At 42.8% G+C, this 13,168-nt stretch overlaps 1 protein-coding gene across 1 annotated transcript in view; it reads left to right on the top strand.

Annotated features, from left to right (window-relative positions):
* Positions 1-13,168, top strand: part of GLYR1 (glyoxylate reductase 1 homolog) — a gene marked incomplete in the record, with an annotated part of 164,813 nt that overhangs the window by 113,518 nt on the left and 38,127 nt on the right.

The following is a 13,168-nucleotide window of genomic DNA, read 5'->3' as shown; positions in this document are numbered from 1 at the left end:
GGTTTTCTTCCAAAAGTTGTTTCTAACAAAAACATTAACCAGGAGATTATCGTACCTTCTCTGTGTCCGAAACCAGTTTCAAAGAAGGAACGTTTGTTGCACAATTTGGATGTTGTTCGCGCTCTAAAATTCTATTTGGATGCTACAAAGGATTTTAGACAAACATCTTCCTTGTTTGTTGTTTATTCCGGTAAAAGGAGAGGTCAAAAAGCAACTTCTACCTCTCTCTCTTTTTGGATTAAAAGCATCATCAGATTGGCTTACGAGACTGCCGGACGGCAGCCTCCCGAAAGAATCACAGCTCATTCCACTAGGGCTGTGGCTTCCACTTGGGCCTTCAAGAACGAGGCTTCTGTTGATCAGATATGTAGGGCAGCGACTTGGTCTTCACTGCACACTTTTACCAAATTTTACAAGTTTGATACTTTTGCTTCTTCTGAGGCTATTTTTGGGAGAAAGGTTTTGCAAGCCGTGGTGCCTTCCATTTAGGTGACCTGATTTGCTCCCTCCCTTCATCCGTGTCCTAAAGCTTTGGTATTGGTTCCCACAAGTAAGGATGACGCCGTGGACCGGACACACCTATGTTGGAGAAAACAGAATTTATGTTTACCTGATAAATTACTTTCTCCAACGGTGTGTCCGGTCCACGGCCCGCCCTGGTTTTTTTAATCAGGTCTGATAATTTATTTTCTTTAACTACAGTCACCACGGTACCATATGGTTTCTCCTATGCAAATATTCCTCCTTAACGTCGGTCGAATGACTGGGGTAGGCGGAGCCTAGGAGGGATCATGTGACCAGCTTTGCTGGGCTCTTTGCCATTTCCTGTTGGGGAAGAGAATATCCCACAAGTAAGGATGACGCCGTGGACCGGACACACCGTTGGAGAAAGTAATTTATCAGGTAAACATAAATTCTGTTTTTTTCTGAGTAGACTTTGTGTATCAGAAATGGCTGGCATTATTTCCCTGTATGGGAGTGGGGTAAGCAGTAAAACCAATTTTAATAAGAGGGGTGTTACTGGAGTCCCTATTTTATATTTATCATTAGTTGATATTTGGGCATTATGTGACATGGGAGACAATATAAAAAACAATGTTTTATGTTTTTTATTTTTGGCACTTAAAACTTATTGGTTTTATGCTTGAGGGATATATTGTGTGTATTTTTACTTTAGTGCAAAACTGCATTTCCATGCGGTGTTGTTTGGGCCTACTCTGACTTTTGTCCTTAAGGGGCGGAGCCTATTTTGGCGCAATTTCTTCAGGCTTAGCAGCAGCAAACATTAACTCAGAGGCTCCTGGACTGTGTAGCTGGTCTGAAGGGTTGGAAACTTGATTCGACGTACCCTGGGGGAAGGTAGGCGCCACAACAGAGCTGTGGCGAGGTGCAGAGTGTATTTTTATCTATCTTTTGACTACATGTTGATATAAGTACTTCTAAAGCCTTATTTCTGCCCTTGCTTCTAGGTGCAGTAATTTTTGGATTAACCAACGATATTAAGCTAAATTTGGGAATAATTTAACGTTTTTTGGGCATTTTGGAAAAATTGTTCACTTTTTCTTTTCTTAAAGGCACAGTACACGTTTTTTCTAATGTTTATTTTATGCTATAAATAAATTACTTTTGTGGTATTACTAGTCTGTTCAACATGTCTGACATTGAGGTTTCTCATTGTTCTATTTGTTTAGAAGCTATTGTGCAACCCCCTCTTACATTGTGTAACTTTTGTACTGAAAGGGCTTTACAATGTTAAAAGCATATTTTAAATAAAGTAAGTGTGCCTAGGGATGATTCTCAGTCTGAAGAGAATCAGGATATGCCATCCAATTCTCCCCAAGTGTCACAACCTTTAACGCCCACACAAGCGACGCCTAGTACTTCTAGTGCGTCTAATTCCTTTACTCTGCAGGAGATGGCTGCAGTTATGTCAACTACCCTTACAGAGGTATTGTCTAAATTACCAGTGTTGCAGGGTAAACGCAGTAGGTCAAGTATTAATGTAAATACTGAATCCTCTGATGCTTTATTAGCTATTTCCAATGTTCCCTCAGTGCTCTGAGTTGGGGATCAGGGAATTACTGTCTGAGGGTGAAATTTCTTATTCAGGGAATGTTTTGCCTCAGACATATTCGGATGCTATGTCATTTAAATTTAAGCTTGAACACCTCCGCCTGTTGCTTAGGGAGGTTTTGGCGACTCTGGATGATTGTGATCCTATTGTGATTCCTCCAGAGAAATTGTGTAAAATGGATAAATATTTGGAAGTTCCTACTTACACTGATGTTTTTCCGGTTCCTAAGAGAATTTCGGAAATTAAGGATCCTATGGATAAGAAATTAGAGGGTCTACTAAAGAAATTATTTATTCATCAGGGATTTCTTTTACAACTTACGGCTTGCATTGTTCCAGTAACTACTGCAGCAGCTTTTTGGTTTTAGGCTCTAGAAGAGTCTCTTAAGGTTGAGACTCCATTAGATGACATTCTAGATAGAATTAAGGCTCTTAAGCTAGCTAATTCTTTTATTACTGATGCCGCTTTTCAAATTGCTAAATTAGCGGCAAAAAATGCAGGATTTGCTATTTTAGCACGTAGAGCATTGTGGCTTAAATCTTGGTCTGCTTATGTGTCATCAAAACATAAGCTTTTAGCTATTCCCTTTTAAATGTAAGACCCTTTTTGGGCCAGAATTGAAGGAGATAATTTCTGATATTACAGGAGGTAAGGGGCATTCCCTACCTCAGTATAGTTCGGTTAAAATGAGGGGTAAACAGAATATTTTTTTTTTTCCTTCGGAACAACTTCTTCCACAAAGCAGCATGAAGGGGTGGCCCCCGATCCGGGATCGGATCTATTAGGGGGCAGACTTTCTTTCTTTGATCTGTCCTGTTCCATAATAGGGACAGGGGTTTTACTCAAACCTATTTGTGGTCCTCAAAAAAGAGGCAATGTTCAGACCCATTTTTCTAAACTAATTTCTAAGAGTTCCATCATTCAAGATGGAGACAATTCGAACGATTTTGGCAATGATCCAGGAGGGTCAATATATGACTACCGTGGGTTTGAAGGATGCTTACCTTCATATTCCAATCCACAAAGATCATCATCGGTTTCTAATGTTTGCCTTCTTGGACAAACATTATCAGTTTGTGGCTCTTCCTTTTGGGTTGGCCACAGCACCCAGAATCTTCACAAAGGTTCTGGGGTCTCTTGGCGTTTCTCAGACTGCAAGGGATAGCGGTGGCGCCTTATCTGGACGATATTCTGATTCAGGCATCAACATATCATCTGACAAAATCTCACACGGACACAGTGTTGTCTTTTCTGAGAACTCACGGCTAGAAGGTGAACATAGAGAAAAGTTCACTTGTTCCACAGACAAGGGTTCCTTTCTTGGGAACTCTGATAGATTCGGTAGCCATGAAAGTATTTCTGACGGAGGTCAGAAAATCAGATTTTGAATGCTTGCCGAGCACTTCTGTCCATTCCTCGGCCATCAGTGGCTCAGTGTATGGAGGTAATCGGATTAATGGTAGCGGCAATGGACATCGTTCCGTTTGCTCGCTTTCATCTCAGACCACTGCAACTGTGCATGCTCGATCAGTGGAATGGGGATTATGCGGATTTATCTCCAAAGATAATTCTGGATCAAGAGACCAGAAACTCTCTTCTTTGGTGGTTGTCGCCAGATCATCTGTCCCAGGGGACTTGTTTACGCAGACCCTCGTGAGTGATAGTGACAACAGATGCCAGCCTTTTGGGCTGGGGTGCAGTTTGGAACTCCCTGAAGGCTCAGGGTGTTTGGACTCAGGTGAAGTCTCTACTTCCAATCAGTATTCTGGAACTGAGAGCAATATTCAATGCGCTACAGGCGTGGCCTCAGTTGGCTTCAGCCAAATTCATCAGATTCCAGTCGGACAACATAACGACTGTGGCATATGTCAATCATCAGGGGGGAACAAGGAGTTCCTTAGCGATGATAGAAGTATCCAAGATAATCAGTTGGACAGAGGCCCACTCTTGTCATCTTTCAGCGATCTACATCCCAGGGGCAGAGAACTAGGAAGCAGATTTTCTAAGTCGACAGACTTTTCATCCGGGGGAGTGGGAACTTCACCCGGAGGTATTTGCCTCATTGATTCTCAGATGGGGCAGACCGGAATTGGATTTGATGGAATTTCGTCAGAATGCCAAGCTTCCAAGATACAGATCCCGGTCAAGGGATCCTCAGGCCGAAATGATGGATGCCTTGGCAGTACCTTGGTTGTTCAGCCTAGCTTATGTGTTTCCGCCGTTTCCTCTCCTCCCTCGCGTGATTGCTCGAATCAAACAGGAGAGAGCTTCAGTGATCCTGATAGCGTCTGCGTGGCCACGCAGGACTTGGTATGCGGATCTAGTGGACATGTCCTCTCTGCCACCGTGGAAACTTCCGTTGAGACAGGACCTTCTCATTCAAGGTCCTTTCCAACATCCAAATCTAATTTCTCTGCAACTGACTGCGTGGAGATTGAACGCTTGATTTTATCGAAGCGAGGATTCTCTGATTCAGTTATCAATACTTTGATACAGGCTAGAAAGCCTGTCACTAGAAAGATCTATCATAAGATATGGCGTAAATATCTTTATTGGTGTGAATTCAAGGGTTACTCATGGAGTAAAGTTAGGATTCCTAGGATTTTGTCTCTTCTCCAAGAAGGATTGGAGAAAGGGTTATTAGCGAGTTCCTTAAAGGGACAAATTTCAGCTTTGTCAATTCTGTTTTACAAACGTTTGGCAAATGTATCAGATCTTCAGTCTTTTTGTCAGACTCTATCTAGAATTAAGCCTGTATTTAGACCTATTACTCCTCCCTGGAGTTTGAATTTAGTTCTTCGAGTTCTGCAAGGGGTTCCGTTTTGAACCTATGCGTTCCATAGATATTAAACTATTATCTTGGAAAGTTCTGTTTTTGATTGGTATTTCTTCTGCTCTAAGAGTTTCTGAGCTTTCAGCATTACAGAGTGATTCGCCTTATCTCATATTTCATTCTGATAAGGTGGTTTTACGTACCGAACCTGGGTTCCTTCCTAAGGTTGATTCGAATAAGAATTTTAATCAGGAAATTTTTGTTCCTTCCTTGTGTCCTAATCCTACTTCTTAGAAGGAGCGTCTGTTACATAACTTGGACGTGGTCCGTGCCTTGAAGTTTTACTTACAGGCAACTAAGGATTTCTGTCAATCATCTTCATTATTCATTGTTTATTCTGGAAAGCGTAGGGGTTAGAAAGCTACGTCTACCTCTTTCTTTTTGGCTGAGAGGTGTCATTCGCCTGGAATATGAGACTGCTGGACAGCAGCCTCCTGAAAGAATTACGGCTCATTCTACTAGGGCTGTGGCTTCCACATGGGCTTTTAAAAAAGGCTGCGACTTGGTCGTCCCTTCACACTTTTTCCAAATTTTCCAAATTTGATACTTTTGCTTCTTCTGAGGCTATCTTTGGGAGAAAGGTTCTTCAAGCAGTGGCGCCTTCCGTTTAGGTTCCTGTCTTGTCCCTCCCTTTCATCCATGTCCTATTGCTTTGGTATTGGTTTCCCACAAGTAAGGATGAAATCCGTGGACTCGTCATATCTTTGTAAAAGAAAACTAAATTTATGCTTACCTGATAAATTACTTTTTTATGATATGACGAGTCCACGGCCCTCCCTGTTATTTTAAGACAGGTTTATTTCTCTTGCAAGGTGTATCCAGTCCACGGATTCATCCTTACTTGTGGGATATTCTCATTCCCTACAGGAAGTGGCAAAGAGAGCACACAGCAAAGCTGTCCATATAGCTCCGCCCCCCAGTCATTCTCTTTGCCGCTCTAACAAGTAGCATCTCCACGGGAGGGTAAAGTGAATGTGGTGTTGGATTTGTAGTTTTTATATCTTCAATCAAGAGTTTATTTTTAAATAGTACCGGTTTGTGCTATTTACTCTCTGGCAGAAATATGATGAAGAATTCTGCTGAGAGAAAAATGATTTTAGCATGTTGTAACTAAAATCCATTGCTGTTCCCACAAAGGACTGAGGAGTACCAGAAAACTTCAGTTGGGGGGAACAGTTTGCAGGCTTAACTGCTTTGAGGTATGTTTCAGTCATCTTTTTTCTGGTCAAGACAAGATAATGCTAGAAGACTGACAAGATTCCCCATGTGGGAAGGGTAAGCCATGTTCTGAAACTTAGTATAGAACTAGAGGCTTATTTAAGTGGGCTCAATAAACTGGTTATCTCTTTAGCAGAGCAATCGATTATTTTGTTTAGAAAAATACTCTCTATTGACACTTTTAGGCACTTTTGATGTGTTTATTGGGGTTTTATTCCACATGGCATTACTTTTAGTCACCTAAATTTGGTTCTGAACGCCCCACAGCTCTGGAGTGGGAGGGGCCTAATTTTACACCTCAGTTGCGCAGTTTATTCTGACAAGATTTCCCTGCATGCTGCTTCACATGGGTCCAGAGACTGCTTGAGGACTTCAAGAGGCTTGCTTTTCTCAAATTCAATCCTTAAGGAAAGGTAGGGCCACAGCAGGCTGCTGTGGCAAGGTGCTGTCGTTTATTAACCGGTTGTTTGCTTTAGGCGGCTCGGTTTGGGCATTAAAGGGTTAATCAGGCTGAAACTTGCTGTGCAATCATATCGAAGCATTAGGCACATACTGTAAACATTTCAAGAGATTTGGTTCATTTTTCACTGTTTTGTAAAATTGTGTGCGCTTTTATTATCTTAAAGGCACAGTACCATTTATTGCAAATTGTATTCTTTATTACAAGGACTGGGTTTTTACTCAAACCTGTTTGTGGTTCCCAAAAAGGAAGGAACTTTCAGACCAATCCTGGATCTAAAAATTCTAAACAAATTCCTCAGAGTTCCATCTTTCAAGATGGAGACCATTCGGACAATCTTACCGATGATCCAGGAAGGTCAATATATGACTACCGTGGATCTAAAGGATGCGTACCTTCATATGCCTATCCACAAAGATCACCATCAGTTCCTAAGGTTTGCTTTTCTGGACAAGCATTACCAGTTCGTGGCCCTTTCCTTCGAGTTGGCCACCGCTCCCAGAATTTTCACAAAGGTGCTAGGGTCCCTTCTAGCGGTACTAAGACCGCGGGGCATTGCAGTAGCACCCTATCTGGACGACATCTTAATACAGGCGTTGTCTTTTCCCAGAGCCAAAGCTCATACGGATATTGTTCTGGCCCTTCTAAGGTCTCACGGGTGGAAGGTGAACACCGAAAAAAGTTCTCTGTCCCCGTTCACAAGGGTTCCCTTCCTGGGAACATTAATAGACTCGGTAGAAATGAAAATATTTCTGACGGAGGTCAGAAGGATAAAGCTTCTAAGTAATTGCGGAGCACTTCATTCCATTCCTCGGCCATCTATAGCTCAGTGCATGGAGGTAATCGGATTAATGGTAGCAGCAATGGACGTGTAGTCCCTTTTGTTCGAATTCATCTCAGGCCACTGCAATTGTGCATGCTCAAACAGTGGAATGGAGATTATGCAGATTTGTCTCCTCAAATGCAACTGGACCAGAAAACCAGAGATTCTCTTCTCTGGTGGTTGTCTCAGGATCACCTGTCGCAGGGAATGTGCTTCCGCAGACCGGAGTGGATCATTGTAACGACCGACGCCAGTCTGTTAGGCTGGGGCGCGGTCTGGGGCTCCCTGAAAGCTCAGGGCCTATGGTCTCGGGAAGAGTCTCTTCTCCCGATAAACATTTTGGAACTGAGAGCGATATTCAACACGCTCCAGGCATGGCCTCAGCTAGCGGCAGCCAAGTTCATCAGATTTCAGTCGGACAACATCACGACTGTAGCATACATAAATCATCAGGGAGGAACAAAGAGTTCCTTAGCGATGAAGGAAGTAACCAAGATAATCAGGTGGGCGGAGGATGACTCTTGCCATCTATCTGCAATTCACATCCCAGGAGTAGACAACTGGGAGGCGGATTTCCTAAGTCTTCAGACTTTTCACCCGTGGGAGTGGGAACTCCACCCGGAGGTGTTTGCTCAGCTGACTCAGCTATGGGGCATTCCAGAGTTGGATCTGATGGCGTCCCGTCAGAACACCAAACTTCCTCGTTACTGTTCCAGGTCCAGTGACCCCAAGACGGCATTGATAGATGCTCTAGTAGCGCCTTGGTCCTTCAATCTGGCCTATGTCTTTCCACAGTTTCCCCTTCTCTGATAGCGCCTGCGTGGCCACGCAGGACTTGGTATGCAGACCTAGTGGACATGTCATCTGTCCCACCATGGACACTGGCAATGAGGCAGGATCTTCTAATACAGGGTCCATTCAAGCATCCAAATCTAGTTTCTCTGCAACTGACTGCTTGGAGATTGAACGCTTAATTCTATCCAAGAGTGGGTTCTCTGAATCAGTCACAGATACTCTGATCGAAGCTAGAGAACCTGTCACCAGGAAAATTTACCATAAGATATGGCGGAAATATCTTTGTTGGTGTGAATCCAAGGGTTACTCGTGGAGTAAGATTAGGATTCCAAGGATATTGTCTTTTCTCCAAGAAGGATTGGAGAAAGGTTTATCAGCTAGTTCCTTAAAGGGGCAGATATCCGCTCTGTCTATCCTTTTACACAAGCGTCTGGCAGAAGTACCAGATGTTCAAGCGTTTGCACAGGCGTTAGTCAGAATCAAGCCTGTCTATAAACCTGTGGCTCCTCCATGGAGTCTAAATTTAGTTCTTTCAGGTCTTCAAGGGTTTCCGTTTGAACCTTTACATTCCATAGATATTAAGTTATTATCTTGGAAAGTTTTGTTTTTGGTAGCTATATCTTCTGCTCGAAGAATTTCAGAATTGTCTGCTTTGCAGTGTAATTCACACTATCTGGTGTTCCATGCAGATAAGGTAGTTTTGCGTACCAAACCTGGTTTTCTTCCTAAAGTTGTTTCTAACCAGGAAATCATTGTTCCTTCTCTGTGTCCTAATCCAGCTTCTAAGAAGGAACGGATTTTACACAATCTTGATGTGGTTCGTGCTTTGAAATTCTATTTACAAGCAACTAAGGATTTCAGACAAACATCCTCTTTGTTTGTAGTCTATTCTGGTAAGAGGAGAGGTCAAAAGGCGACGGCTACCTCTTTCCTTCTGGTTGAAAAGCATCATCCGATTGGCTTATGAGACTGCTGGGCAGCAGCCTCCTGAACGAATTACAGCTCATTCCACTAGAGCTGTGGCTTCCACTTGGGCCTTCAAGAATGAGGCTTCTGTTGAACAGATTTGTAAGGCAGCGACTTGGCCTTCACTGCATACTTTTGCCAAATTTTACAAATTCGATACTTTTGCTTCTTCGGAGGCTATTTTTGGGAGAGAGGTTTTGCAAGCAGTGGTGCCTTCCGTTTAGGTTACCTGTCTTGTTCCCTCCCTTCATCTGTGTCCTAAAGCTTTGGTATTGGTATCCCACAAGTAAGGATGAATCCGTGGACTGGATACACCTTGCAAGAGAAAACAGAATTTATGCTTACCTGATAAATTACTTTCTCTTGCGGTGTATCCAGTCCAAGGCCCGCCCTGGCAATTAAGTCAGGTTAAAATTTCTAGTTTAAACTACAGTCACCACTGCACCCTATGGTTTCTCCTTTTTCTCCTAACCGTCGGTCGAATGACTGGGGGGCGGAGCCAGAGGGGGACTCTGCTGTGGTGCGCTTTGCAACTTCCTGTTAGCGGGAGATTAATATCCCACAAGTAAGGATGAAATCGGTGGACTCGTCATATCGTAAAAGAAAGTAATTTATCAGGTAAGCATACATTTTAGTTTTTTCACAAACTTTAGGTTCTCACTGAAATTATTTACAAACCGCTTGTAAAATTATGTCACAAATGGTTGTAAATGCTTCTCTGGGATCCCCTTTGTTCAGAAATAGCAGACACATGGCATTGCTTTTTAGTAATTAGAAGGCCGCTAAATGACGATGCGCACCACACTTGTATTATGCCCAGCAGTGAAGGGCTTAATTAGGTAGCGTGTAGTGTTAGTTTTAGTGTAGAGATTGGCCTCCCACCTGATACATCCTTCCCTCTGACCCCTCTCAAACAGCTCTCTTCCCTCCCCCACCTCACAATTGTCACCGCCATCTTAAGTACTCTAACCCTCCCCCCTTTACCTATTTGCCGCCATCTTGGGTACTGGCAGCTCTCTGCCAGTACCCAGTTTGCTAAAAATTAGGCAAATTTAAAAAAAAAAATTATGTAGTGTAGTAGTCTGTCCCCACCCCCATCAATAACCTACCCCCTCCTAGATCCCTTTCCCAAGACTTATACCCCCCACCCCTCTTTCCTTCCCTTTCACTAAAAATGTTCCATAGTGTAGCGGTCCCACCCGCTCCATCATGAGCGTTCCCACATCCTTGTGCACGCTCCTGGACCTCTCTTCCCCACTCACCGGAAATCCTCCAGCGGTGGGCCACCAACGATCGACACCATTTCTGACCGATGTAGAGAGGTTGCTTAAAAAAGGGTATTGCAGGATACCTCAATAGGCATCACTGCAGTACCCTGAATGCGGCTGGAAGCTATCACGATCGCTTCCAGCGCTTAAAACCCCTGAGGACGTGCCCAGGCACATCCTTGGTCGTTAACAACCGGTTTTTGTAGGACGTGCCTGGCACGTCCTTGGTCGTTAAGGGGTTAAAATTGCTGCTCTATCTGAATCATGAAAGTTTAATTTTGACTTGAATGTCCCTTTAAATATATATCATAACCTAATTTACACAGTTTACCACTATGCTAATAGTATTGTATATAACTCAATTGATCCATTGCATTCTTATAACAGTGAGCCATACTTTCTTATGAAAGCATATATTCCACCTCCTTAATAATACTTCGTGAAGGTGGGTGTCTGAGCACCCTTCCAATACCTTAGGGGTTAGTCTCTTAGCATAGTGAAGCATTGTATAAAGGAGTTTTTACAATACAAGCAAGGAACCAGGTAGGGTATATAAAGAATAAATGTAATAACCCTTTCTCCTGTTAAGTGTGGTCAGTCCACGGGTCATCATTACTTCTGGGATATTAACTCCTCTCCAACAGGAAGCGCAAGAGGATCACCCAGCAGAGCTGCTATATAGCTGCTCCCCTCTACGTCACACCCAGTCATTCTCTTGCACCCAACTAATAGATAGGATGTGTGAGAGGACTGTAGTGATTATACTTAGTTTTATACCTTCAATCAAAAGTTTATTTTAAAACAGCACCGGAGTGTGTTGTTCCCTCTCAGGTAGAATTTGAAGAAGAATCTACCTGAGTTTTTTGTATGATTTTAGCCGGCGTAGTTAAGATCATCTTGCTGTTCTCGGCCATCTGAGGAGTGAGGTAAACTTCAGATCAGGGGACAGCGGGCAGGTTAACCTGCAAAGAGGTATGTAGCAGCATATTATTTTCTGAGAATGGAATTGACTGAGAAAATACTGCCAATACCGATATAATGTAAGTTCAGCCTTAAATGCAGTAGTAGCAACTGGTATCAGGCTGTCATGTATGTATATTTACACTTCAGTATTCTGGGGAATTGCACTTCACTGGGATAATACTGTATGCATAAGACTTTAGCCTAACTTGCAGTGGGAACGACTAGCAACAGGCTTTCTAATGACATTTCATTTATTTGATGTTAAACATTTTTTGCTGGCATGTTAAATCGTTTAATTATCTGAGGTACTGGGTGAAAAATTGTCTGGGCACTGTTTTTTTCCACTTGGCGGTCGTTTTATTTAATTTAAGACAGTTTACTGATCTCCCTCACTGTTGTGTGTGAGGGGGAGGGGCCTATTTTGGCGCTTTTGCTACGCATTAGAAAATTCAGTCACAAGTCTGTTTTCTTCCCTGCATGATCCGGTTCGTCTCTACAGAGCTCAAGGGTCTTCAAAAGTTAGTTTGAGGGAGGTAATCACTCACAGCAGACCTGTGAGATTGTGCTTTGACTGTGATAAAAAACGTTTATATTCTGTACATTTTTTCTGCTATTCAGGGTTAGTTATCCATTACTAATGGAGGCAATCCTTTGCTAAAATTGTGTTTTTACCGGAAAGAATTTGATGTTATAGTTTCTCCGGTTTATTGTTACTCAACTGTCATAACTTTTTTCTGTGCTTCTTAAAGGCACAGTACGTTTTTTCATATTATTTGTAAATTGAGTTGAAAAGTATTTCCAAGTTTGCTAGTTTAATTGCTAGTGTGTTAAACATGTCTGACTCAGAGGAATATCTCTGTGCTATATGTGCTAAAGCCAAAGTGGAGCCCAATAGAAATTTATGTACTAATTGCATTGATGCTACTTTAAATAAAAGTCAATCTGTACAAATTGAACATCATTCACCAAACAACGAGGGGAGAGTTATGCCGACTAACTCGCCTCACGTGTCAGTACCTGCATCTCCCGCTCGGGAGGTGCGTGATATTGTAGCGCCGAGTACATCAGGGCGGCCATTACAAATCACATTACAGGATATGGCTAATGTTATGACTGAAGTTTTGTCTAAATTACCAGAACTTAGAGGTAAGCGTGATCACTCTGGGGTGAGAACAGAGTGCGCTGTTAATAATAGGGCCATGTCTGATACTGCGTCACAGTATGCAGAACATGAGGACGGAGAGCTTCAATCTGCAGGTGACGGTTCTGATCCCAATAGAATGGATTCAGACATTTCTAATTTTAAGTTTAAGCTCGAAAACCTCCGTGTACTGTTAGGGGAGGTATTAGCAGCTCTGAATGATTGTAACACCGTTGCAATCCCAGAGAAATTATATAGGCTGGATAGATACTATGCGGTACCGGCGAGTACTGACGTATTTCCTATACCTAAGAGGCTTACAGAGATAATTACTAAGGAGTGGGATAGGCCCGGTGTACCCTTTTCCCCCCCCCTCCTGTGTTTAGAAAAATGTTTCCAATAGACGCCACCACACGGGACTTATGGGCAGACGGTCCCTAAGGTGGAGGGAGCGGTTTCTACTCTGGCTAAGCGTACCACTATCCGGGTGGAGGATAGCTGTGCCTTTTCAGATCCAATGGATAAAAAATTAGAGGGTTACCTTAAGAAAATGTTTGTTCAACAAGGTTTTATATTGCAACCCCTTGCATGTATTGCGTCTGTCGCGGCCGCTTTTTGGTCCGAGTC

This window comes from Bombina bombina, chromosome 11, assembly GCF_027579735.1.
Source record: "Bombina bombina isolate aBomBom1 chromosome 11, aBomBom1.pri, whole genome shotgun sequence".
Taxonomy (NCBI): Eukaryota; Metazoa; Chordata; class Amphibia; order Anura; family Bombinatoridae; genus Bombina; species Bombina bombina.
Note: the sequence above shows the minus strand (reverse complement) of the source record. Positions and strands in the feature narration are given on the sequence as shown.